Below are 27,831 nucleotides of genomic sequence, written 5' to 3' on the forward strand. Positions count from 1 at the left end.
TCTTTTAAGCACATACAGAGTTCATTCAACTATTTAACAAGCTTGTTTTTCAGCACCACCTCTCCCAAGTACATCCCTTCTTTAGCAGATTCAATGATATAAGTACATTTTCTTGCAGGACTTCCACAAAGCTGCATTACAGACGCCTACATCAGAAGTTTGATAGAATACCACCTTGGGCTTGTTGACTTTTGCATGGATGGCCACAGCTTGCTTGACAATTACATGTTGGCTATAGGCTTATGTGTGGATCCAACATGATTGATATGCCCTGTTTTGCCATTTGAAGTCCTAATTCACCATTCCAAATTAAAGTCAGTTGGGAATTTTTACTGAAGAGTTCTATTAGGGTAGAATCATAATGCTCTTTTGAAACAGAACAAAGGAGTACTTAGTGCATGCACCAGGCTTGTAGATATGCAAGGAAACTAGCAGGGGAAGAGCCTGCTTGACATGCAAATCCAATATCAGCATTGGAGTATATTCAGAACATATATAAAAAATTACAAACAATTCTTGCAAAAAATGATAGCGACTAACAAAAGTCGTCTTCCCGGTAGCAAATCAAGAGTTGAATGAACAGAAAATCTCAGGAGATCCCACAAGTTTCATTAGGACATTTATTTTCGAGGAAAGGACTGATAACTTCATCTGTGCAAATATCCACAAACGTCCTAAAAGAGAGTCTACATAATAGATATAACCGATTCTAAATTAATGTAAAGAAGTGATCTTGTTTTGCCTTACACATCTCAAAACCTCTGAGAAATACCCATAAATATGGTAGTATTTCACATGTTACAGTGTTAAAATCATCTTGTGAAGATCACCCTTTTTGCAGTATGTGATGTGCTGTAAGTCAGGTTGGGGGAATAAGAGTCATGGTGCTGAACAATCCATCTGTCCCCAGACAACAAATAGTGTGGCATAGGTTTCCAGAGGCACATGAAGCTAAAATAGCTCAGTGGTTTGGTGTACCATGCCTGTCCCAGTCATCTTTGGGCCCCAGGAGCATGGTCCATCATGGCCTCCTAAACTTGCCTATCAAGTAGGAGAACAAAGGAATAAGATGAAAAGCATAAAAAGATGTATTCTCACACAAGCTAAAATTCCATCCATGCACCCCTCTATTCCAATTTAAAGGCTAAGTCTTAGCACTTACATCCGGATTTTGAGTCAGGCGGAGCGAAATTGCAGAATGGAATTTCTGGTAACACATTCGCCCAATTTTCTGGGTGTGGGAGAGCCATATCCGATTTTTGCAGCTGGTAATTCCAGCCAGAACAATGGCATGAGCCTTTAGCTGTAGCAGCGGTCAAGCCTCATTTAAATTTTTAAGTACTGCAGAAAACGTTCTTCAGGGCAATCCATACTGCTTTCAGTTCATGCGCACTGACAATCAAGATTTTTCCCTGTGGAATCTGCCAGGCTCTAGCAAATATTAGATTTGCGTGTGTGCTTCTATCTGCTAGGGAAGTGCCTGATGATATTAATGCTTAAGAACCTTGTTCTACCAAGGTCATCCTGTTCAACAAATTATCTCCCTTCATTCACCACCACACCAGGGCTTTCTTCATCTGCAGAGTAATTGTTAGAGTGTTCTGTGAACTGATGGGGACTAAATCCATTGGGATGTAACTGTTCCTAGAATACTGTGGTTTATAGCCTGGAAAAGGCATGATATGGTTGTATGAAGGCATGCACTTAGAACTTCTCCACCATCATCAATTGCTTCTAATGAAGTCCTTGGTCACCTGTAACAACATTTTCACTTTTTCCTCACAAATATGTTACTTAGCTTCAGTAACAATCTTTCTGGTGGATACTTCAACTACCTGCCGATTCCTCACCTTTTAAATAACCTAGGCATCAGAGGATACTGAAACATTTCAACAGCTCTACATATCAGTAGGGTGCGCTACCGAAAGAGGGCGCTGGTTCCATCTTGGCACTTTAAACAATGCCACCGTGGCATCACCGGAATCATAAAGCGCCGCTGCAGACGCACTGCCATCAGTTTGTTACATGCCTTTGAGGCAGACACAATGAGAACGGCATCAGATTGACACGGTACAGTGTAAAACCTAGACTTGGAACCATATTATGATAACTATAAAATAAAACAAGCCTTTAGCACAGGGATAAGGGTAGGGTTGTTGAGGAAACTACAGGCAGATAGCGTAGCCACCAAAAACATGAATACCAGTGAGTAACGTTTTCTTCTGTTAAATACTTCTACCTCCAGATGCCTCACCCTTTTTTAGGTTTCGCCTGCGCAGCACTTGAGAAATCTGTTGTTTTTAATATAAACTTAAAAGGGACTTACCCCCCCTCTTTCCTGGCTTCTCATTTGTTCATATGCATGCCACTTTCCTTTCCTTTGTTTCTATTGGCGGTAGCGTATTTTCCTGCATTTACCAATGCTTGTTCCTCATCTGCTTCGCTTTTCAGTTTCCCGCCGCCTATATATTGTTAACATCCGCTTCGGTGGAACTATATTTTCTCAAAGTTACTATTGCAGCATATTTCTATAACAATTTATCACCAATAGAGATAAAGTGATTAGCATAGAACCACAGGATGTAGCGCAGCGCCGCCGAGACTCGAACAGGGATCCCTAGCTCTCGAGTCAGCAGCTCTGGCCGCTGCACCATATCCTCTCTACTCCCATGCTATCTGTCAGGGAGCTCTTTACTTCTCCTGGACGATGATTGATTAAAACAGTTTCCCAGTGCAGTACCCTACGAGGGGGTGCATTTAGGGGGTTTACTAAAACATCATGGAGGACTAAGTGCGCTTAGTGACCTACCTCCAAATTCAAAGAGTAATTCTTTGTGAAGGTTTTGAAGGAAGCCCAAGTTGCTGCTTTGCAGATCTCTGCCATTGGGACTCCCCTTGCCAGAGCTAAAGCAGAAGACTTTGCCCCGGTGGAATGTGTTCTCTGATGCCCCCTAGAGGTTTCTTCTGAGCTCAAACTTAACACATCTTGATGCACAAGATGATCCACCTCGACAAAGTCCTTTTCTGGATGGCTTTGCCCTTGATTTGCCAGTATAGCCTATGAAAAGATTGTTGTTAAACTTGAAGTCTTTGGTATAGTCAACATAAAAGCAGAATGTTGTATTGGTATACAGTGTCTAAAGCATTTCTCCCTCATTAATGGGTTGTGGATAAGGGTGAAAAAGGTAGGCGGAGTGGTGGACTGCAATAAATGGAAGGATGTGACCACGTTGGGCATGAAATTAGCCCTCATTTTAGGACGCAGCTTGTCAGGACAGAAGGAAATGAAGAGAGGCTTGACGCTCAGTGCTTGTATCTCAAGGAACCATCTTGCAAACGTAATGGATGGCAAGAAAAGTCTTAAAAGTAAGTAGTAGCAACAGTGCTACAGTTAAAAAAATTTAAGAACAAGATTAAGATCCATTAAGGCCTTGTGAAAGGAGAAGGGGGAATGGCTGACTTGAACGGGGAGGGCTGGTCTGTAGGACAGAGAAAGACAGGTAAAGTAGCACTTCATTGGACCTATCGTACAACCTTGTTGAAATGGCGACAGGGCAAAGCACATGGTGTCTGACGAGGGGGGTCTTAAGAGGCTCAACTGAATTGTCTGAATGTAAGGAAATATGTCTTTTTGCATGTATTGGACTGATGCACAAGTTACTTACCTTCGGTAACTATATATCTGTAAGAAACATTAAGTTGTTAGATTCCTTACCCCAGACATCAGACTGGATTCAGAAAGTTTTCGTCAGCAGTACCCCTGCGTGTCGGTAGGCGTCGTCTGCGGCTCCGCGTCCGTCGTCGTGATCGCCGTCGTCGGAGTACTTAGACGCCGCCCTCCGGCGCTGATACCAGTACTGTACATAGCTTTCCGCGCCAGGAATGCAGAGCCATGCAAGAAACCGACACTGGTGCCATGAAACTAGGGCCAGGAAAGGGATGACCTTAACCCTAGATATCAGTTCGCAGAACGGGGAGGGCGGGTGGGGCGGTAAGAAATCTAATTAACTAATGTTTCTTACAGATATATCGTTACCGAAGGTAAGTAACTTGTGCAACTGAAACACGTTAGTTAGATTCCTTACCTTAGAATAGATATCCCAGCAATGCCAACCCCAGTGGTGGGTCTGCGAACCAAGATCACACCAGAAAGTCCTGGAGAACCGAAAGGCCAAAGAAGCCATCCCTCCGGACTTGGCTGTCGAGGCAGTAGTGCTTGGCAAACGTGTGCAGCGAGGCCCACGTAGCTGCCTGACAAATGTCCTGCAAAGGGACTCCCCGTCCAAGGGCAGTAGTTGCCACCGTGGCCCGAGTGGAATGGGTGCGCAGCCCCTTAGGAGGATCCTTTTTAGCCAAGGAATAACAGACCTTGATGCACAAAACGACCCACCGAGAGATGGTCCGTTTGTGCACCACCCGTCCCTTCTTAGCACCAACGTACCCAACAAAGAGCTGGTCATCCACTCGGAACTGTTGAGTGTGGTTCAGGTAGAATGAGAGCGCACGTTTTGGGTCCAGACGGTGGAGCCTTTCTTCCTCTTTCGAAGGATGCGGAGGCAGAAAGAAGGTGGGCAAGGTAATGGTCTGGCCGATGTGAAAGGCAGTAACCACCTTGGGTAGAAAAGAAGGACGAGTCCTCAGAACAACTTTGCGATACAAAAGGGGATGATGGACGGAGCGTTTGAGCAAATCAAACACTCACCCCCAGTCAACTGATCTGGGCTTAATACATCACCATTCTTTAGCTCACCCAGCCACCCCAGTTCAGACATGGCCATATGCAATTCAGTCTGACCCTGTGCCTCATGGGAACAGTCTAGCCCGAACTGCCAAGCCATGCCTTCCCTGGACCGGAAACAAGCTTCCGATGACCAGTTTCTGGCATTGCAGCCGCCTTCAGCCCAGCTTGCTTGAATCCAGTGGCAAAGTGAGCAAGGAACTCACGTCTGAGCATACCCTGCCACACTTATGGCGGTCAAAAGCGGTACAAAAGGGGGTGGTAATGGACGGAGCATCCGAACCAATCAAACACTCGCACCCAGTCAGAAGATCTGGGTCTAATCCATCACCGTTCTTTAGCCCACTCTGCCACCCCAGTTCAGACATGGCTATATGCAAATCAGTCTTACCCTGTACCTCATGGGAACAGTCCAGCCCGAACTGCCAAGCCATGCCTTCCCTGGACCGGAAACAAGCTTCCGAGGACCGGTTTCTGGCATTGCAGCCGTCTTCAGCCCGGCTTGCTTGAATCCAGTGGCAAAGTGAGCAAGGGACTCACGTCTGAGAATACCCTGCCACACTTATGGCGGCCAAAAGCGGTACAAAAGGGGGTGGTAATGGACGGAGCATCAAGCCCTGATCTTTGGACTGGGTAAGAGTGGTCTGCTTAATTCAGACACTCTGTTCATCACCACACCCTTTTCTGAATCATTTTGTCCACCATAAGCGTGGAAGGGTATACTCAGATGTGAGTCCCTTGCTCATTGCACCATCAGGATTCAAGCAAGCCGGGCCGACGACGGCTGAAATGCCAGAAACCGGTCCCCGGAAGCTTGTTTCCTTCCCAGTATAAGAATTGGCTTGGTAGTTTGGTTTGCCCTGTTCCCATCATCCACTGGGACAGGAACAGACTAATTTGCATGTAGCCAGGTTCTAAGCTGGGATGGTGCAGTGAGCTAAAAAACGGTGATGGATCAAGCCCTGATCTTTGGACTGGGTAAGAGTGGTCTGCTTAATTCAGACACTCTATTCATCACCACCCCCTTTTCTGAATCATTTTGTCTACCACAAGCGTGGAAGGGTATACTCAGATGTGAGTCCCTTGCTCATTGCACCATCAGGATTCAAGCAAGCCGGGCCGACGACGGCTGAAATGCCAGAAACCGGTCCCCGGAAGCTTGTTTCCTTCCCAGTATAAGAATTGGCTTGGTAGTTTGGTTTGCCCTGTTCCCATCATGCACTGGGACAGGAACAGACTAATTTGCATGTAGCCAGGTTCTGAGCTGGGATGGTGCAGTGAGCTAAAAAACGGTGATGGATCAAGCCCTGATCTTTGGACTGGGTAAGAGTGGTCTGCTTAATTCAGACACTCTGTTCATCACCACCCCCTTTTCTGAATCATTTTGTCCACCATAAGCGTGGAAGGGTATACTCAGATGTGAGTCCCTTGCTCATTGCACCATCAGGATTCAAGCAAGCCGGGCCGACGACGGCTGAAATGCCAGAAACCGGTCCCCGGAAGCTTGTTTCCTTCCCATTATAAGAATTGGCTTGGTAGTTTGGTTTGCCCTGTTCCCATCATGCACTGGGACAGGAACAGACTAATTTGCATGTAGCCAGGTTCTGAGCTGGGATGGTGCAGTGAGCTAAAAAACGGTGATGGATCAAGCCCTGATCTTTGGACTGGGTAAGAGTGGTCTGCTTAATTCAGACACTCTGTTCATCACCACCCCCTTTTCTGAATCATTTTGTCCACCATAAGCGTGGAAGGGTATACTCAGATGTGAGTCCCTTGCTCATTGCACCATCAGGATTCAAGCAAAACGGGACGACGACGGCTGAAATGCCAGAAACCGGTCCCCGGAAGCTTGTTTCCTTCCCAGTATAAGAATTGGCTCGGTAGTTTGGTTTGCCCTGTTCCCATCATGCACTGGGACAGGAACAGACTAATTTGCATGTAGCCAGGTTCTGAGCTGGGATGGTGCAGTGAGCTAAAAAACGGTGATGGATCAAGCCCTGATCTTTGGCCTGGGTAAGAGTGGTCTGCTTAATTCAGACACTCTGTTCATCACCACCCCCTTTTCTGAATCATTTTGTCCACCATAAGCGTGGAAGGGTATACTCAGATGTGAGTCCCTTGCTCATTGCACCATCAGGATTCAAGCAAGCCGGGCCGACGACGGCTGAAATGCCAGAAACCGTTCCCCGGAAGCTTGTTTCCTTCCCAGTATAAGAATTGGCTTGGTAGTTTGGTTTGCCCTGTTCCCATCATGCACTGGGACAGGAACAGACTAATTTGCATGTAGCCAGGTTCTGAGCTGGGATGGTGCAGTGAGCTAAAAAACGGTGATGGATCAAGCCCTGATCTTTGGACTGGGTAAGAGTGGTCTGCTTAATTCAGACACTCTGTTCATCACCACCCCCTTTTCTGAATCATTTTGCCCACCATAAGCGTGGAAGGGTATACTCAGATGTGAGTCCCTTGCTCATTGCACCATCAGGATTCAAGCAAGCCGGGCCGACGACGGCTGAAATGCCAGAAACCGGTCCCCGGAAGCTTGTTTCCTTCCGAGTATAAGAATTGGCTTGGTAGTTTGGTTTGCCCTGTTCCCATCATGCACTGGGACAGGAACAGACTAATTTGCATGTCGCCAGGTTCTGAGTTGGGATGGTGCAGTGAGCTAAAAAACGGTGATGGATCAAGCCCTGATCTTTGGACTGGGTAAGAGTGGTCTGCTTAATTCAGACACTCTGTTCATCACCACCCCCTTTTCTGAATCATTTTGTCCACCATAAGCGTGGAAGGGTATACTCAGATGTGAGTCCCTTGCTCATTGCACCATCAGGATTCAAGCAAGCCGGGCCGACGACGGCTGAAATGACAGAAACCGGTCCCCGGAAGCTTGTTTCCTTCCCAGTATAAGAATTGGCTTGGTAGTTTGGTTTGCCCTGTTCCCATCATGCACTGGGACAGGAACAGACTAATTTGCATGTAGCCAGGTTCTGAGCTGGGATGGTGCAGTGAGCTAAAAAACGGTGATGGATCAAGCCCTGATCTTTGGACTGGGTAAGAGTGGTCTGCTTAATTCAGACACTCTGTTCATCACCACCCCCTTTTCTGAATCATTTTGTCCACCATAAGCGTGGAAGGGTATATTCAGATGCAAGTCCCTTGCTCATTGCACCATCAGGATTCAAGCAAGCCGGGCCGACGACGGCTGAAATGCCAGAAACCGGTCCCCGGAAGCTTGTTTCCTTCCCAGTATAAGAATTGGCTTGGTAGTTTGGTTTGCCCTGTTCCCATCATGCACTGGGACAGGAACAGACTAATTTGCATGTAGCCAGGTTCTGAGCTGGGATGGTGCAGTGAGCTAAAAAACGGTGATGGATCAAGCCCTGATCTTTGGACTGGGTAAGAGTGGTCTGCTTAATTCAGACACTCTGTTCATCACCACCCCCTTTTCTGAATCATTTTGCCCACCATAAGCGTGGAAGGGTATACTCAGATGTGAGTCCCTTGCTCATTGCACCATCAGGATTCAAGCAAGCCGGGCCGACGACGGCTGAAATGCCAGAAACCGGTCCCCGGAAGCTTGTTTCCTTCCCAGTATAAGAATTGGCTTGGTAGTTTGGTTTGCCCTGTTCCCATCATGCATTGGGACAGGAACAGACTAATTTGCATGTAGCCAGGTTCTGAGCTGGGATGGTGCAGTGAGCTAAAAAACGGTGATGGATCAAGCCCTGATCTTTGGACTGGGTAAGAGTGGTCTGCTTAATTCAGACACTCTGTTCATCACCACCCCCTTTTCTGAATCATTTTGTCCACCATAAGCGTGGAAGGGTATACTCAGATGTGAGTCCCTTGCTCATTGCACCATCAGGATTCAAGCAAGCCGGGCCGACGACGGCTGAAATGCCAGAAACCGGTCCCCGGAAGCTTGTTTCCTTCCCAGTATAAGAATTGGCTTGGTAGTTTGGTTTGCCCTGTTCCCATCATGCACTGGGACAGGAACAGACTAATTTGCATGTAGCCAGGTTCTGAGCTGGGATGGTGCAGTGAGCTAAAAAACGGTGATGGATCAAGCCCTGATCTTTGGACTGGGTAAGAGTGGTCTGCTTAATTCAGACACTCTGTTCATCACCACCCCCTTTTCTGAATCATTTTGTCCACCATAAGCGTGGAAGGGTATACTCAGATGTGAGTCCCTTGCTCATTGCACCATCAGGATTCAAGCAAGCCGGGCCGACGACGGCTGAAATGCCAGAAACCGGTCCCCGGAAGCTTGTTTCCTTCCCAGTATAAGAATTGGCTTGGTAGTTTGGTTTGCCCTGTTCCCATCATGCACTGGGACAGGAACAGACTAATTTGCATGTAGCCAGGTTCTAAGCTGGGATGGTGCAGTGAGCTAAAAAACGGTGATGGATCAAGCCCTGATCTTTGGACTGGGTAAGAGTGGTCTGCTTAATTCAGACACTCTGTTCATCACCACCCCCTTTTCTGAATCATTTTGTCTACCACAAGCGTGGAAGGGTATACTCAGATGTGAGTCCCTTGCTCATTGCACCATCAGGATTCAAGCAAGCCGGGCCGACGACGGCTGAAATGCCAGAAACCGGTCCCCGGAAGCTTGTTTCCTTCCCAGTATAAGAATTGGCTTGGTAGTTTGGTTTGCCCTGTTCCCATCATGCACTGGGACAGGAACAGACTAATTTGCATGTAGCCAGGTTCTGAGCTGGGATGGTGCAGTGAGCTAAAAAACGGTGATGGATCAAGCCCTGATCTTTGGACTGGGTAAGAGTGGTCTGCTTAATTCAGACACTCTGTTCATCACCACCCCCTTTTCTGAATCATTTTGTCCACCATAAGCGTGGAAGGGTATACTCAGATGTGAGTCCCTTGCTCATTGCACCATCAGGATTCAAGCAAGCCGGGCCGACGACGGCTGAAATGCCAGAAACCGGTCCCCGGAAGCTTGTTTCCTTCCCATTATAAGAATTGGCTTGGTAGTTTGGTTTGCCCTGTTCCCATCATGCACTGGGACAGGAACAGACTAATTTGCATGTAGCCAGGTTCTGAGCTGGGATGGTGCAGTGAGCTAAAAAACGGTGATGGATCAAGCCCTGATCTTTGGACTGGGTAAGAGTGGTCTGCTTAATTCAGACACTCTGTTCATCACCACCCCCTTTTCTGAATCATTTTGTCCACCATAAGCGTGGAAGGGTATACTCAGATGTGAGTCCCTTGCTCATTGCACCATCAGGATTCAAGCAAATCGGGACGACGACGGCTGAAATGCCAGAAACCGGTCCCCGGAAGCTTGTTTCCTTCCCAGTATAAGAATTGGCTTGGTAGTTTGGTTTGCCCTGTTCCCATCATGCACTGGGACAGGAACAGACTAATTTGCATGTAGCCAGGTTCTGAGCTGGGATGGTGCAGTGAGCTAAAAAACGGTGATGGATCAAGCCCTGATCATTGGCCTGGGTAAGAGTGGTCTGCTTAATTCAGACACTCTGTTCATCACCACCCCCTTTTCTGAATCATTTTGTCCACCATAAGCGTGGAAGGGTATACTCAGATGTGAGTCCCTTGCTCATTGCACCATCAGGATTCAAGCAAGCCGGGCTGACGACGGCTGAAATGCCAGAAACCGTTCCCCGGAAGCTTGTTTCCTTCCCAGTATAAGAATTGGCTTGGTAGTTTGGTTTGCCCTGTTCCCATCATGCACTGGGACAGGAACAGACTAATTTGCATGTAGCCAGGTTCTGAGCTGGGATGGTGCAGTGAGCTAAAAAACGGTGATGGATCAAGCCCTGATCTTTGGACTGGGTAAGAGTGGTCTGCTTAATTCAGACACTCTGTTCATCACCACCCCCTTTTCTGAATCATTTTGCCCACCATAAGCGTGGAAGGGTATACTCAGATGTGAGTCCCTTGCTCATTGCACCATCAGGATTCAAGCAAGCCGGGCCGACGACGGCTGAAATGCCAGAAACCGGTCCCCGGAAGCTTGTGTCCTTCCCAGTATAAGAATTGGCTTGGTAGTTTGGTTTGCCCTGTTCCCATCATGCACTGGGACAGGAACAGACTAATTTGCATGTAGCCAGGTTCTGAGCTGGGATGGTGCAGTGAGCTAAAAAACGGTGATGGATCAAGCCCTGATCTTTGACTGGGTAAGAGTGGTCTGCTTAATTCAGACACTCTGTTCATCACCACCCCCTTTTCTGAATCATTTTGTCCACCATAAGCGTGGAAGGGTATACTCAGATGTGAGTCCCTTGCTCATTGCACCATCAGGATTCAAGCAAGCCGGGCCGACGACGGCTGAAATGCCAGAAACCGGTCCCCGGAAGCTTGTTTCCTTCCCAGTATAAGAATTGGCTTGGTAGTTTGGTTTGCCCTGTTCCCATCATGCACTGGGACAGGAACAGACTAATTTGCATGTAGCCAGGTTCTGAGCTGGGATGGTGCAGTGAGCTAAAAAACGGTGATGGATCAAGCCCTGATCTTTGGACTGGGTAAGAGTGGTCTGCTTAATTCAGACACTCTGTTCATCACCACCCCCTTTTCTGAATCATTTTGCCCACCATAAGCGTGGAAGGGTATACTCAGATGTGAGTCCCTTGCTCATTGCACCATCAGGATTCAAGCAAGCCGGGCCGACGACGGCTGAAATGCCAGAAACCGGTCCCCGGAAGCTTGTTTCCTTCCCAGTATAAGAATTGGCTTGGTAGTTTGGTTTGCCCTGTTCCCATCATGCACTGGGACAGGAACAGACTAATTTGCATGTAGCCAGGTTCTGAGCTGGGATGGTGCAGTGAGCTAAAAAACGGTGATGGATCAAGCCCTGATCTTTGGACTGGGTAAGAGTGGTCTGCTTAATTCAGACACTCTGTTCATCACCACCCCCTTTTCTGAATCATTTTGTCCACCATAAGCGTGGAAGGGTATACTCAGATGTGAGTCCCTTGCTCATTCCACCATCAGGATTCAAGCAAGCCGGGCCGACGACGGCTGAAATGCCAGAAACCGGTCCCCGGAAGCTTGTTTCCTTCCCAGTATAAGAATTGGCTTGGTAGTTTGGTTTGCCCTGTTCCCATCATGCACTGGGACAGGAACAGACTAATTTGCATGTAGCCAGGTTCTGAGCTGGGATGGTGCAGTGAGCTAAAAAACGGTGATGGATCAAGCCCTGATCATTGGTCTGGGTAAGAGTGGTCTGCTTAATTCAGACACTCTGTTCATCACCACCCCCTTTTCTGAATCATTTTGTCCACCATAAGCGTGGAAGGGTATACTCAGATGTGAGTCCCTTGCTCATTGCACCATCAGGATTCAAGCAAGCCGGGCCGACGATGGCTGAAATGCCAGAAACCGTTCCCCGGAAGCTTGTTTCCTTCCCAGTATAAGAATTGGCTTGGTAGTTTGGTTTGCCCTGTTCCCATCATGCACTGGGACAGGAACAGACTAATTTGCATGTAGCCAGGTTCTGAGCTGGGATGGTGCAGTGAGCTAAAAAACGGTGATGGATCAAGCCCTGATCTTTGGACTGGGTAAGAGTGGTCTGCTTAATTCAGACACTCTGTTCATCACCACCCCCTTTTCTGAATCATTTTGTCCACCATAAGCGTGGAAGGGTATACTCAGATGTGAGTCCCTTGCTCATTGCACCATCAGGATTCAAGCAAGCCGGGCCGACGACGGCTGAAATGCCAGAAACCGGTCCCCGGAAGCTTGTTTCCTTCCCAGTATAAGAATTGGCTTGGTAGTTTGGTTTGCCCTGTTCCCATCATGCACTGGGACAGGAACAGACTAATTTGCATGTAGCCAGGTTCTGAGCTGGGATGGTGCAGTGAGCTAAAAAACGGTGATGGATCAAGCCCTGATCTTTGGACTGGGTAAGAGTGGTCTGCTTAATTCAGACACTCTGTTCATTACCACCCCCTTTTCTGAATCATTTTGTCCACCATAAGCGTGGAAGGGTATACTCAGATGTGAGTCCCTTGCTCATTGCACCATCAGGATTCAAGCAAGCCGGGCCGACGACGGCTGAAATGCCAGAAACCGGTCCCCGGAAGCTTGTTTCCTTCCCAGTATAAGAATTGGCTTGGTAGTTTGGTTTGCCCTGTTCCCATCATGCACTGGGACAGGAACAGACTAATTTGCATGTAGCCAGGTTCTGAGCTGGGATGGTGCAGTGAGCTAAAAAACGGTGATGGATCAAGCCCTGATCTTTGGACTGGGTAAGAGTGGTCTGCTTAATTCAGACACTCTGTTCATCACCACCCCCTTTTCTGAATCATTTTGTCCACCATAAGCGTGGAAGGGTATACTCAGATGTGAGTCCCTTGCTCATTGCACCATCAGGATTCAAGCAAGCCGGGCCGACGACGGCTGAAATGCCAGAAACCGGTCCCCGGAAGCTTGTTTCCTTCCCAGTATAAGAATTGGCTTGGTAGTTTGGTTTGCCCTGTTCCCATCATGCACTGGGACAGGAACAGACTAATTTGCATGTAGCCAGGTTCTGAGCTGGGATGGTGCAGTGAGCTAAAAAACGGTGATGGATCAAGCCCTGATCTTTGGACTGGGTAAGAGTGGTCTGCTTAATTCAGACACTCTGTTCATCACCACCCCCTTTTCTGAATCATTTTGTCCACCATAAGCGTGGAAGGGTATACTCAGATGTGAGTCCCTTGCTCATTGCACCATCAGGATTCAAGCAAGCCGGGCCGACGACGGCTGAAATGCCAGAAACCGGTCCCCGGAAGCTTGTTTCCTTCCCAGTATAAGAATTGGCTTGGTAGTTTGGTTTGCCCTGTTCCCATCATGCACTGGGACAGGAACAGACTAATTTGCATGTAGCCAGGTTCTGAGCTGGGATGGTGCAGTGAGCTAAAAAACGGTGATGGATCAAGCCCTGATCTTTGGACTGGGTAAGAGTGGTCTGCTTAATTCAGACACTCTGTTCATCACCACCCCCTTTTCTGAATCATTTTGTCCACCATAAGCGTGGAAGGGTATACTCAGATGTGAGTCCCTTGCTCATTGCACCATCAGGATTCAAGCAAGCCGGGCCGACGACGGCTGAAATGCCAGAAACCGTTCCCTGGAAGCTTGTTTCCTTCCCAGTATAAGAATTGGCTTGGTAGTTTGGTTTGCCCTGTTCCCATCATGCACTGGGACAGGAACAGACTAATTTGCATGTAGCCAGGTTCTGAGCTGGGATGGTGCAGTGAGCTAAAAAACGGTGATGGATCAAGCCCTGATCTTTGGACTGGGTAAGAGTGGTCTGCTTAATTCAGACACTCTGTTCATCACCACCCCCTTTTCTGAATCATTTTGTCCACCATAAGCGTGGAAGGGTATACTCAGATGTGAGTCCCTTGCTCATTGCACCATCAGGATTCAAGCAAGCCGGGCCGACAACGGCTGAAATGCCAGAAACCGGTCCCCGGAAGCTTGTTTCCTTTCCAGTATAAGAATTGGCTTGGTAGTTTGGTTTGCCCTGTTCCCATCATGCACTGGGACAGGAACAGACTAATTTGCATGTAGCCAGGTTCTGAGCTGGGATGGTGCAGTGAGCTAAAAAACAATGATGGATCAAGCCCTGATCTTTGGACTGGGTAAGAGTGGTCTGCTTAATTCAGACACTCTGTTCATCACCATCCCCTTTTCTGAATCATTTTGTCCACCATAAGCGTGGAAGGGTATACTCAGATGTGAGTCCCTTGCTCATTGCACCATCAGGATTCAAGCAAGCCGGGCCGACGATGGCTGAAATGCAAGAAACCGGTCCCCGGAAGCTTGTTTCCTTCCCAGTATAAGAATTGGCTTGGTAGTTTGGTTTGCCCTGTTCCCATCATGCACTGGGACAGGAACAGACTAATTTGCATGTAGCCAGGTTCTGAGCTGGGATGGTGCAGTGAGCTAAAAAACGGTGATGGATCAAGCCCTGATCTTTGGACTGGGTAAGAGTGGTCTGCTTAATTCAGACACTCTGTTCATCACCACCCCCTTTTCTGAATCATTTTGTCCACCATAAGCGTGGAAGGGTATACTCAGATGTGAGTCCCTTGCTCATTGCACCATCAGGATTCAAGCAAGCCGGGCCGCCGACGGCTGAAATGCCAGAAACCGGTCCCCGGAAGCTTGTTTCCTTCCCAGTATAAGAATTGGCTTGGTGGTTTGGTTTGCCCTGTTCCCATCATGCACTGGGACAGGAACAGACTAATTTGCATGTAGCCAGGTTCTGAGCTGGGATGGTGCAGTGAGCTAAAAAACGGTGATGGATCAAGCCCTGATCTTTGGACTGGGTAAGAGTGGTCTGCTTAATTCAGACACTCTGTTCATCACCACCCCCTTTTCTGAATCACATCCGCCACCTGGCATTATGTATCAGCAGGATGCAGGAGGCCATCAGACCCAGCAGCCGTAGGGTCAACCGAACCAAAACTGAAAGGCTGAAAGATTGGACTCAGAGCCTGAATATCCTGAACCCGCTGCTCGCGAGGATAAACCCGAAACTGCGCGGAGTCCAGAACCGCTCCGATGAAGAGGAGCTTTTGGGAGGGACTCAGGTGTGACTTCGGCACATTGATGGAGAACCCGAGCGAATGCAGGAGGTCGGCCGTAGTCTGGAGGTGGGAGACGACTGCTTGGGGCGTTGAGATAGGGGAAGACTGGAACCCCTGATCTGCGCAGATGAGCTGCGACCATCGCCATCACTTTCATGAACACCCGAGGGACACTGGTGAGGCCGAAGTGGAGCACGGTAAACTGAAAGTGCTCGTGGCCCACCGTGAACCGCAGGTAACGCCGGTGGGCCGGCACGACGGGAATGTGGAAATAAGCGTCCTGCTACCATCCAGTCTCCAGGGTCCAGGGCAACCAAAACCTGAGCTAGTGTCAGCATCTTGAACTTCTCCTTCCGGAGGAAGCTGTTGATGCTCCTGAGGTCCAAGATAGGGCGTAGGCCCCCTTTGCCCTTCTTGGGAACCAGAAAGTAGTGGGAGTAACAACCCTGTCCCACTTCAATCAATCAGTCATTTGTAAAGCGCACTACATACCCGTGAGGGTCTCAGGGCGCTGGGGGGGGGTCCGCTACTGATCGAACAGCCAGGTCTTGAGTATCTCCTGAAGGTCAGCAGGTCTTGGGTCTGTCGTAGGCTCAGTGGGAGGGTGTTCCATGTCTTGGGGGCGAGGTGGGAGAAGGATCTCCCACCGGTGGTTGTTCTTCGGATGCACAGGACGGTGGCGAGTGAGAGGTCGGCGGAGCTGGCGGTTGGGGATGTAGAAGGAGAGCCATCTGTTGAGGTAGGCTGGGCTGGTCTTGTGGAATGCCTTGTGTGCGTGGGTGAGGACCTTGAAGGAAATCCTCTTGTTGACGGACCAGGAACGCGCTCAATGGCCCCCATGGCCAAGAGGGCCGTAACTTGCTCCCGTAGAAGTTGCAAGTGATCCCCCGACATGCTGTGGTACTGCGGTGGCATGGCTGGAGGGGTAGCCTCGAAGGGGCGGAGTAGCCCCTTCGGACGATTTGCAGCACCCACCTGTCCGAAGTGATGGAACGCCAGTGGAGCAGGTGATGGCGAACTCTGCCTCCCACTGGCGTGGAATGGGCTTGAAAGCTCGGACTAGGAAGGCTTGGAGGCAGATGCTGCGGGAGCGGATGTGGACTGACCGGTTCTTTGTCCCCCTGCTCCGCCACGGCGGAATGCACGTCCGCGACCGCGTTGAGGTTGGTTCTGTGGCCTGTGGCTAAACAAACGTGTAGGGGTGCCCCTTCTGTGGCCACGAAAGGAGCGAAAAGCAGAATTTTGCTGGCGCTGAGCCGACGGGCCCAAGGACTTGGCCGTAGCCCTGGAGTCCTTAAAGAGCTCCAGCGCACTATCCGTTTTGTCGCCAAAGAGGTGACGGCCATCAAAAGGCAAGTCCATGAGAGTGCTCTGGACATCCCCTGAGAAGTTTGTGAATCTCAGCCAGGCGTGACGTCGAATCGACACCATCGTTGCCATCGCTCTACCCAGCGAGTCTGTGGTGTCAAGTTCACATCGGATGGAATACCATCTGTATCCAGCCCCTCAGCAAGAGCACTGGGCGAGCCGTGTCTCCTGGCCTCCTCCGGACACTGGGGCAGCATGTCCGACACCGTATCCCACAGAGAGTGGGTGTAATGGTCTAAAAGGCCTGCAGTATTAATGCTTTGCAACCCCAAACTAAGGGAGGAAAACAGTTTCTAGGTAAAATGTTCCATCCTTTTGGATTCCCGGTCGGGAAGGCGGTCTGGGACGTGGAGACCTGGATAACCAGACTCTCAGGAGTGGGATGTACTACAGAAAGCAGGGGTCGCCCGGGGCTGGGCGGTGGCGCCGGGCCACAATCCGATCCACAGGGAGACTGTGGCGGGCTTGGACCAAGTGCCCATCAGAACGTCCGTGAGGGCCTCATTAAACTGCAGCAGAGGCTCCGGAGAGCTTACTGGCGGTTGAAGCACCTTGGTGAGGAGGTTAGTCCTCACGGCCGCTGCAGGGAGCTTAAGGCCAAAGGCTGTGGCCGCCCTGCGCAGCACCACAGTATAAGTAGCTCCCTCCTCCATAGCCACGGAAGGAGGACAGATAAAATCAGTGTCAGGCGAAGTGTCTAGACCACTGGCCTCCCCTAGCTCATCTGCCCAGTCCTGACTTAACTGGCACTGCTGTGCCAGAGGGTCCTCAGACCCCTCCCAGTCCTCCCCTTCATCCGTGTCCTGATAAACAGGCATAAATGACGGAGCCGGGTCATAAGCGAAGGGCACACCCATCGACGCCGCCGCTCCGATACCTGACCCGGGCTGAAACCAGAGACGGCGCGTCCGAGGACGGCGCCGGGAGCGGCACCGTGAGGGTCGGTGCCAGCAGAGGAGTCGCAAGGTCAACTGGCGTCGACTGGGATCCAGGCCTATATCCCACGGGGGCCTATGGCGTCGGGACCGAAGCCGCCGGCTCGCTGGGACCCCCAGTCGAGCCTGCGGGGCCCAAAGACGCGCCAGCAGGCCTCAACGATGGGAAGAGAGTACTCATGGCCACGAGGAAGTCTCGAATCTCATCCGGAGTCGCATTGAGTCCAGGGACCGGAGGGTGTTGGACCAGATGCGACTCCTGCGGCTCAGGTGGTGCCACCCCAACCCTCGGCTGAGTCGCGCGATCCCAGTGAGGGGAGTCAGAAGAGCGATTTTGTCTCTTCGAATTCTTTTTGCCATGCCTCAACTTACCTGAGTGCGAGGACTTAGATCCCGACGAACGGTGGGGACTGCAGCACCAAGACCGATCTCTCGACTCGGACCTCGATCGGAGCCGACTGCTGGATCTCGAAGAGCTTGCGGGACCGCTCCCGCCTAGCTTTCGACGTCAAGGCCCGGGGCACGACTTGTCATCGTGGCACTTAAACCAATGGCAAAGCCCACACTTCCCATAGCAATATATATGTCTCCCCTAATAAAGGCTGATGGAGCCCTAAGGCAGGAAGGTGTATATTATTTAGTGGGAAGTATATTTTCTAATGTTCAAATAGTAAAAACCCCAAACTATTGTTTTTGCTGTGGAAAGGCTAGTAGCCCCACTGCCAGTACAGACAGACAGGCTGACATCTCTGATTGGGTCAACTAAAATTGGAACTTCAAGATATCAAAAGAATCGTGGCATTAAGACAGACTTGATGTCCAAGTCGAATATAATATCACTTTTAAGTAAAGGCAACTTTTAGAAAGTAGCCACTCTGTTGCACAGTTTTTTCTGGTGGCCGTTCACAGTAGCTGACAACCAGGCAGCCTTCTGCCCTCATGAGAAGAGGTGATATTTGGACCTGTAGAGGACTCCCAAATACAGGAACAATATGGGCTGCTGCAGAGGGAGTTGGTACCTCCCACCCACGGAAAGCCACACAGGGTGTTGGTCCAAAAGGCGAGCTTCAAAGAGGAGGCCGCCTTTGATGGGCAAATGACTACTCCACTCGGGAGGGCTGCCCCTTTGTTCAGGTAGGCGGGCTTGGCAGCGGGAACAGAGAGGGGAAACCAGTTGCAAAACCATTTTTTCCGTGGCCATATATCCCATAGGTAGCACACCTTTAGGGGGGCTACTAAGCGAGCCACACCAAGAGAAGAATTCAGACATCTTGAGATTGGCTAGAATGGTGATCTATGGGATTGCTAAGATGCCACACATAGCTAGAAGTCATCATATGGTCCTCGTAGCCCATTTGCTAGTGCCTGCTTCATCCCCACAGGCACTTGTGGGCATGAACATGGCACCCCTGGCACTCTGAACCTCAAATTACATCTTGGCTGGGACGATGATCAAAGAAGGACTGCCCTGTTGACCCCTAGACCTGGCAAGAGAAGCTGCACTAGCCTTCGGCAATGGACTGCACTTGTTGCTCCTTGGACTAACTAAGAGAGGAATGTACCTCTGGTTCCTGACTCATGGAAAAGATGCTCCTGAGCCCTAGACAGAAAAGGCGAACTCCAAGACTCAGTCGGCTGACTCCCTGTTCTAGCACCAGGGCCATGACAGCTGAAGTTGCCCACTGTAGCATGTCAGTAGCTGTTTTTACCGGATCACCACTAACTGCCAACGTACAGCCAAGAACATCACTCCTCGGTACTCAAAAGTTGCACCCAAGTCCGGCGGACCCGGGAGAGTTGTCAAAGTGCAGACTGGTTGCCAAAAACTGGAGGCTAGCTCTCACCAAAGGATACCACTGGATCTGCTGTGACTGGAGACCAGTAGCCCAGTTGTGACATGACCTGCTGGCTTAGAGAGGACTGCGAGGGACATTGGCCTCTGTGACCGAAGTCACCCCCATCTTACCCATGGACCGAGAAGTAACCCCAGGAAGACCCTTGTCGACCACACAGCACCCGGAGCATCTTTTAGCATCCTGCATTCTCAGTATCAGGACAACTTCATTGAAGTCTATGGTGGTCCTATTGTAAAGTGTGGTACTGGACTTGAAACTGCTTTGGTGACCAAGTAACTGTCCAAATACTCCTTACTGGTGCCCCTAATCTTTTCCCATAGGAATTTGTTGCCTAGTCTGGGCCGGAGTAGTCAACACAACTCTTTAAAACTTTTCAAAAGTTTTCAAACTGTAGGGTTACTAATTCTTGTTTGCGCTTTTAACTAAAAAGCTGAGATTTACGCTTTACTTAAGAAGCTATATCTCCAGAATCCTCTGATGGATTTTGTAAATATTTGTGTCTAAACATGTATAAAACAAATCTCTATTTTTGTACACTTATAAATTGGTGTCGGATTTCTTTTGTATTACGTGACTTTTTTATTGTGTTGTTTGGTGCGTCTAAATGCTTTACGCTAGTTCCTCTGTTAAACCTTGCTGCTCAAAGCCACAGCTACCCAGGGTTGAGCAAGAGGTTTTACAAATGAGCCTCAATTGACCCAAGATGGTTTTCTAAGTGAATTACAAGGTGAAGTCTCACAACCACACCATATTACATCACATTTCTCACACTGAACACCACTTCAGAAACCTACTCAATCTCCCAGAATATACCACTGTATTGGAATGGCGGAGGGCACTTAAGACAACATCCACCACTTTAGAATGCAAACAAAAAGTTTTCAGGTTTCCCATGCATACACGTGAAGGCTCAGGACGCTGGTGAGCAGCACCAGCCCTATCCATTGTGAGAAGAGTTTTGACCTGTGACGGGTACAGGGAAGGGGGGCACAAGAAAAAGTGCATTAGGTCTGTATACCACATTTTTCTCAGACATTCAGAAGGATATTAAGATGCCATGGGCCTGGCCTAGGTGAATTTTTCTCAGTATCCGATGAATCAAGGGTATGAGAGGAAACACGTAGTTAAGTAGCAAGCTCCACCTCAACTGAAACGAGTCCCCCCAAGACTGCCTGCAACGAATAATGGAATGCACAGAAGTGAGAGCTCTAGGCTTTGTTGCAAGTGGCAAATAGGTCCACCTGAGGTGTGCCTCAAAGGTCAAAGATATATCATGCCACCTCTTAGGAAAGCCTCCACTTGTCGTAGGCAAGATGATGCCAACTCAGGTTGTCTGCTCGGACATGCGCCAGGACACCTCAGGGTAGCAGAGTGCTTTAAAAATCTTATTAACATAACATTAATATTTAAAGCATCAGTCTAATGATTGGCAACCAGCCAGATCTGGTATACCTGTACCCAGGACTGGGAGAAGAGTCCTATTACTTCTAGACAGGGAAGGTATGAACCCACACCCTTCTGCTTGATAATGTACCATATGGGGATCACGCTATCTGTCACGATTTGGACGGATCGACTGCAAAGGAATTGCTAGAAAGCATTGATCACTACCAGAATCTCCTGAAGCTCCAACAGACTGTTATACAACATCTTATCTCCTGGGGATAAAAAGAGTCTGATCTCTAGTTTCTCTAGATGCGCTCACCACCGGAGAGTGGAAGCACCCATTACCACTGTGGGCACTGCTGGTGGAGGCTGGAAAAACATCTGTTGAACAAGGCTGCCTTCCACACTTTATCACATCAAATCCACTACAAGATATCAAGCATACTGGAACCACTGCCTGCGAAGGCACCACTGGAGGGCCTTCATGTGTCAGTGTGCATGAGTGACCAGGAGGATGCCGTAAGCTAGAAGACCAAGCAGGCGTGAGACCATCAGGGCTGGAACGTGTGCTCCATTCTGAAACATATGAATCATAGCCTGGTTACCCCACATCCTCTGAGAAGGAGAAAAGGCTTGATTCAATAGTGTCCAGTACTGTATATAAAGATATATCACAGCACTCCGTGAATAGTCCAATCAAACAGTTTAATACATGTATTTGAAATTTAGTTTGGTAGTCCAATAAGTGAGTATTCCAATATGTTGAATCCAAGTATCTTTATCACATGCAAGTTGATATCATAAACAACATAAAGGAAGTAACTTCATGAAGCACAGCTAAGTCACTAACAATAGTGCTTAATTAAAGACCATGTAGACCATGTAGCTGCTTTACAAATGTCAGCTATGGGGATGTTGCCTAAGAAAGCCATAGATGCGCCTACTTTGAAAGTAGAGTTTGCTCTACGGGGTTTCTGAATACACTTAACGAACCATCTAAAAATACCGGATTTAGAAATGGGCTTCCCTTTTTGAGTGGGTGCAAAAGCAACAAAGAGTTGTTTAGTTTATCCGAAAATCTTTGGTTCTGTCCCTGTAATACATTATTGCCCTTTTGACATCTAGTGTATGAATAGCTCTTTCTGGCACAGAATTAGGTTTAGGTAAGAAAATAGGTAGCTCCAATGATTGATTAAGGTGGAAAGGGGAAACTACTTTTGTAAGGAATTTTGGGTTGGTATGAAGAACCACCCTATTCCTGTGTAGTTGGGAAAAGGGTTCTTCTAAAGTAAGTGCCTGGAGTTACGCATGAACGTTTTGACTGTTAAGTATTGATTGCCTTGAAATTGTGACAACAGTATTGAAAATCGTAAATTCTGCCTGCATTTGGATAGGCTAAACCTGATTCAGTGTTGAGCACAGCCCCTAGAAATGGCTGGAGCTGCGAAGGCTGAAGATGGGACTTTTGGACATTGATAGTGAATCCCAATTGGTGTAGAAGGTTTGTGGTAATCCGAGTGTGTTGACGACACAGAAGGTGTGTGTACGTGCTTTGACCAGTAGTCGTTTAGCTACGGGAAGACATGAATGTTTTTTCTGTGTGAATGTGCTGCTACCACTGCTAAGCATTTGGGGAACACTCTGGGTGCAGTGGTTACCCCGAATGGAAGGGCCTTTTATTGGTAGTCATTTTCTGCTATCATAGACTGGAGGTATCTGAGATGTGCTGGGTGAATGGGAATGCGAAAGTAAACGTCCTTTAAGTCTAGTGCGGAATATGAAGTTGTCTTACTGTATAAGTGGCAGCACCTATTGAAGTGTGATCATATGGAAGTGCTCTAATTATATATAGTGATTTAGAGGGCGTAGAATTAAAATCATCAGTAAGGAGCCAGCCTTTTTGGGAATAAGAAAGTACAGGGTGTAGGCCCCTGACCCTTGATGTTGTAGAGGAACCTGCTCTATATCTTCTTTGAGTAAGAGAGCTTGCACTTCTTGTTTGAGCAGTTGCTGATGTTCCACAGAGAGCATGTGGGTGCGAGATGGAATATTGGGAGGAGTGTTTGATGAGCTCCAGGCAATAACCATTTGGATAATGTCCAACACTCACCGATCTGATGTTATGGACTGCCAGGAAACTGCTGCAATCGACCCCTGATAGGTGTAGAAAGATTGGGGGTAGGGGGGAAAGTAAGTCACTTTTTGTTACCAGATGGGGCAATGGGGCATTACGGGTTAGTGTACCTTTGCCCCAACCTTTGAAGTTGCTACCTCTGTAGTTGCCTCTGAAATAGCTTCTAGATGGAGAGTTGTGAGTTTGCGATCAGTAGGCAGATGCAGAGGAATCTGTAGATGTCACTTTGAAACCTGTTCTGTAAGCGATGAAAAGAGCCCAGAGGAGTGGGTGTTTGAAGGGCTCCAATGGAATTGGCAACCTCATTGCCTTATTTTCATTTTTTTAAAGTCCTCCTCTACTTGTTGGCCAATGAGAAGCTATTTATCAAACAGAACGTTAAGAAAAGTTCGCTGGACGTCAGGTTAAATCCGGAGATACACAGACAGGCATGCCTGCGAAGGAGGACACTTGTATTGATGCCTTTGGGGGCAATATCCACAGAGTCCAGTGAGCATGTAATGGAAGAGTTGGAAAGAAAATGCTACTCACCAGTATGTATCTGTTCTTGGCATGTGGAGCTGCAGATCCACATACTATGCACAGATCGCCATCTAGTGTTGGGCCCGGATGTTTGCACTTGTTTTTGTCTTGGAAAAGTCTTTGGAATTCACGAGATAGGTGACTCCTCCTTTGGATTATAGTGCGCATGGGCATCGTCTCCATCTTCAGATTGTTTTTTGCCAGCAGGGAAATGATGGAGCGTTGTGAGAAACAGAAAAGATGCCCATGTATGCTCTATCTAAATAAGATAATACTGAAACAGATAAAGGTAGCCAGGGAGGTGGGTGGGCATGTGTGGATCTGCAGCACTACATGCCAAGAACAGATGCATACTGGTAAGTAGCATTTTCCATTTGAGGCATATGAGCTGCAGATCACACACTATGCAAAGATTGTATATCAGTACCCCTCCTTAGCGGTGACCACCAGTATCTGTTGCAGTAGTTTGAACTAGTGTTTTGAGTACAGCTTGGCCTACAGTAGCTTGTTGTTTTGTTTGCACATCTACACAATAGTGCTTTGTGAATGAGTGCGGTGTAGACCATGTAGCTGCTTTGCAGATGTCATCTAAGGGAATGTTCCCTAGAAAAGCCATTGAAGCCCCTATCTTTCTGGTAGAGTGGGCTTTAGGAGTAATAGATAATGTGCGTTTTGCCTTGTGATAGCAAATTTGTATGCCATTTGACAATCCACCTTGCAATTTCAGATTTGATATGGGGTTGCCTTTATGTGGTAGTGAGAAGGACACGAAAAGTTGTTTTGTTTTGCGAAAAGGTTTTGTTCTTTCAATGTAATAAAGGAGTGCTCTTTTTATGTCTAGAGTATGAAGAGCTCTTTATGCGACTGTTTGTGGTTGCGAGAAGAACACTGGCAACTCCACAGACTTATTGAGGTGAAAGGGAGAAATAACCTTAGGGAGGAATTTTGGATTGGTTTTGAGAACCACTTTGTTATGATGGAGATGTAAAAATGGTTCTTGAATAGTGAGTGCTTGTAGCTCACTGACTCTTCTAAGGTAAGTAAGGGCCACAAGGAAAGTGACTTTCCATGTAAGAAATTGTAACTCACATTTATGCAGAGGTTCGAATGGAGGGCCAATAGTCTTGTGAGAACAATGTTCAAATTTCACACAGGTGAGGGTGGTACCCTGGAAGGAATTATTCTTTTGAGACCTTCCATAAATGCTTTGATGGCAGGTACTCTGAATAGTGATAAGTGTTGCCTATTTTGTAAGTAGGTTGCTATGGCAGCGAGGTGTAACCTAATAGATGTGTATGCTAGATTACACCATTGGAGATGTAGTAGATAACATATGATGTGTTGAATAGACACATCTAGATGATTGATGTTGTTGTTGTTACAGTATATCACAAATCTTTTCCACTTGGCTGCGTAGCAGGCTCTATTGGTGGGGTAACTAGCCTCTCTGATAACGTTCATACAGTCAGGGGGAAGACTTCAGGAGCCAGATAGCTAGGTTGAGCTGTGTTGGGTGCGGGTGTCTGATCTTTCCATGGTTTTGTGTTAAGAGGCGTGGGGAGAGGTGTAGTTTTTGGTGCGTGACTACTGATAGTCCCAGCAATGTTGTGTACCACGGTTGTCTGGCCCATGTTGGAGCAACTAGGATTAGTGTCAGTGAGTGTTGCTGCAGTTTGCGCACCACCAGTAGAATAAGTGGGAGAGCCGGAAAAGCATACGCAAATCTGCCTGACTAATTCATCCATATCACATTGCCTTTGGACAGTGGGTGTGGATATCTGGCGGCGAAGGTTGGGCATTTTTCGGTTTCGTGTGTGGCGAAGAGATCTATCTGTGGTTGTCCGCACATGAGGAAAAACGGTTGAATAACTTGCGGATGAAGTTCCCACTCGTGAATCTATTGCGTCTGACGACTTAACAGATCTGCTATGTTGTTCTGGACTCCTGGAACATGTTGGGCTAGGAGAAAAATGTTCTGGCGAATAGCCCATCTCCATATGCTTTGTGCTAGTTGAGAGAGCTGTAGGTAGTGTGTCCCGCCTTGTTTCTGTATGTAGTACATTGCTGTCATGTTGTCGGTGCGGACTAGGACAGCTTTGCCTGATATTTGTTTCTGGAATGACTTTAACGCCAGAAATATGGCTAGTAACTCCAGGTGGTTGATGTGGAGTAACCTCTGAGGGTAAACATGCAGAGAGAAGGAGATGATCTGAGTACCGTAGAAAAGAAGAGTATCGCATGAAAGGTGAAACAGGATGGAGACTGTAGTCAGTGTAAAGAGGGAAGAGAAAGAGTTGGACTCTAAAACTCCAATTAGAAAGACAATGAAAGTGGCAGAACCTTCTACGAAACATACAGAAACAGTTATGAATACTTCTGAAAAACAGAACTTGGATGAGAGTGCTTTTAGACAGCGCAGCAGAAGTCACAATAGTATATCAGACTCTCCAGAATTTTCTGATGGCGAGTCCAAATGATGAGTTCATATGATTGAGACTCCAGATAAGCATTTAAATCCTGAGGATAGGGTCAATATTTTAGAGATACAGGTTGAAGGGGATTTAAAATGTATCATTAGAGCAGTCTTCTGATCGCATTTATCTAAAAAGAGTATGATCATACTAGCTGAAAATAACTGCCTCCCAGTCTTTATTAAAGAAGCACCCTGGGGTACGGAAGTAATAAGGGTAGGTTTTTCTCCCATAGTGCATGAGGAAATCAGGGAAATCTACACCAGTGAATGGACCATAAACTAGCTCTGGCTTATACAGAAACAAAGCGGGGTGGGAGAAACACTTTATTTCACATGATATTCCCTTATGCAGCGTACCCCAAGTGCAGGCTCAATTCCCTGTAAACAAGTAAAAAGCAAGTTTTTCCTTTGGTTCCTGTACACTCACCAATATGCACCTTTATTCACTCACACACATCATCTCCCTTTAACCGTATACAAAAATATTTCAAATAAAGCCCAAACAGTAAACCCAAAATACGCCAGGAGTAGAAATTAGTACAATTGTCTATTAAAAAGATTTTTTGTTGTTGTCCTATATTTCTTTTTTGTAAAAAAAGGACTGTTAAAAACAATTCAGAGTTTTACTGGTATAAAATACTTCATTAAAAAAACTTTACAAGAAAAACAATACATACACATTATACCCTTCTACTAATAAGGGGGAAATGAATACATATCAATAACACCAATAATAGAGAGAAAGGAAAAGACAATACACTTTGTCATTCAGAAATACACATTTGCAGAAGAAAATATGCTAACTGGAACCCGACACGATACAGAAGGATATTTTTAACACTATCACTTTTCTTTCACATAGTGACCTTTTTAAGGATTGGTGTCTTTTTTCCACCTTTTAAAGTAAATTAATGGAATTGGCAATATAGCCCATCTTAGTTGCTAAATTATAGTTTTGCGTCACATGTATTTCCTGGCCTATCCGAAGCAAGGGGAAGATGCTACACAAAATGTGACTTTGGAAAAAGTGCTCCTGGATCACTGCACGTTGGCGAGACTATTCAGTGCTTATGATTCCAATGGAGATACCCTTGAAGAAGAAAATTATTTGAACATAATATTTGTGCTCAGAATAAAGTATTTTAAAGTATCTCATAAATATACCCATTTGTGGGTTCACCCATATATTTTCTAATTATAAAGAGATATTTTATAAATTTAAAGTTTTAACCACATACAATTATGGTAACTGAAAAAAGAAACATCCGTCAGTATATATCATCTTATTATAAGTACTGTAGATGTACATCCATTACATTTTTGTCTAGGTATATTGTGAAAAATATTTACAAAATAATGTCGCATTTTATCAGAATACTTGTAAAGTTATTGTGCCTTAATTGACACCTCTTCTCCACCAACCTCTGAAGCTCCAACAGTGCCCTCAATGTGAATGAGGTTGATAATAAAACATACTGCCTCTTTCCATGGCTCAATTTTCAGGACTGGTGGTGGTCCTCCTTCTATGACAAGGTATTATTTTTTCTACGTTTTACAAAGAGGTCTATCACTCTTCTTTTGAGAGCAATACATCTTCTTGCAATCCTACACTGATCCTGGAGGTGTGGAAACAGCATGCACCTTGCTGGTAATAGTCTGCTAGTCTTGTGCTTACTTTCTATTGTGTTTTGGCCATAAGGCTCTCTTTAGCCAAAACTAGAAGTTACATTTCAGAATATGTGTGCTTGTTATTATTTCTAAAGCCATGGTGTGAAGTTGCTGTAAAGATTTAGAGCTGTAAGATGATGGATATCGATTACAAGCTCACACTTTCCCTGGAAAAACAAGGAGAAAATTAATCCCAAT

General features: G+C 47.2%; 1 protein-coding gene across 3 annotated transcripts in view; it reads right to left on the reverse strand.

Annotated features, from left to right (window-relative positions):
* The window catches only part of ACD (ACD shelterin complex subunit and telomerase recruitment factor), a 283,828-nt gene that overhangs the window by 101,540 nt on the left and 154,457 nt on the right, over positions 1-27,831 (reverse strand). The gene's annotated exons all lie outside the window — the stretch shown is intronic.

The sequence above is a fragment of the Lissotriton helveticus genome, chromosome 4_1, assembly GCF_964261635.1.
Source record: "Lissotriton helveticus chromosome 4_1, aLisHel1.1, whole genome shotgun sequence".
NCBI lineage: Eukaryota > Metazoa > Chordata > Amphibia > Caudata > Salamandridae > Lissotriton > Lissotriton helveticus.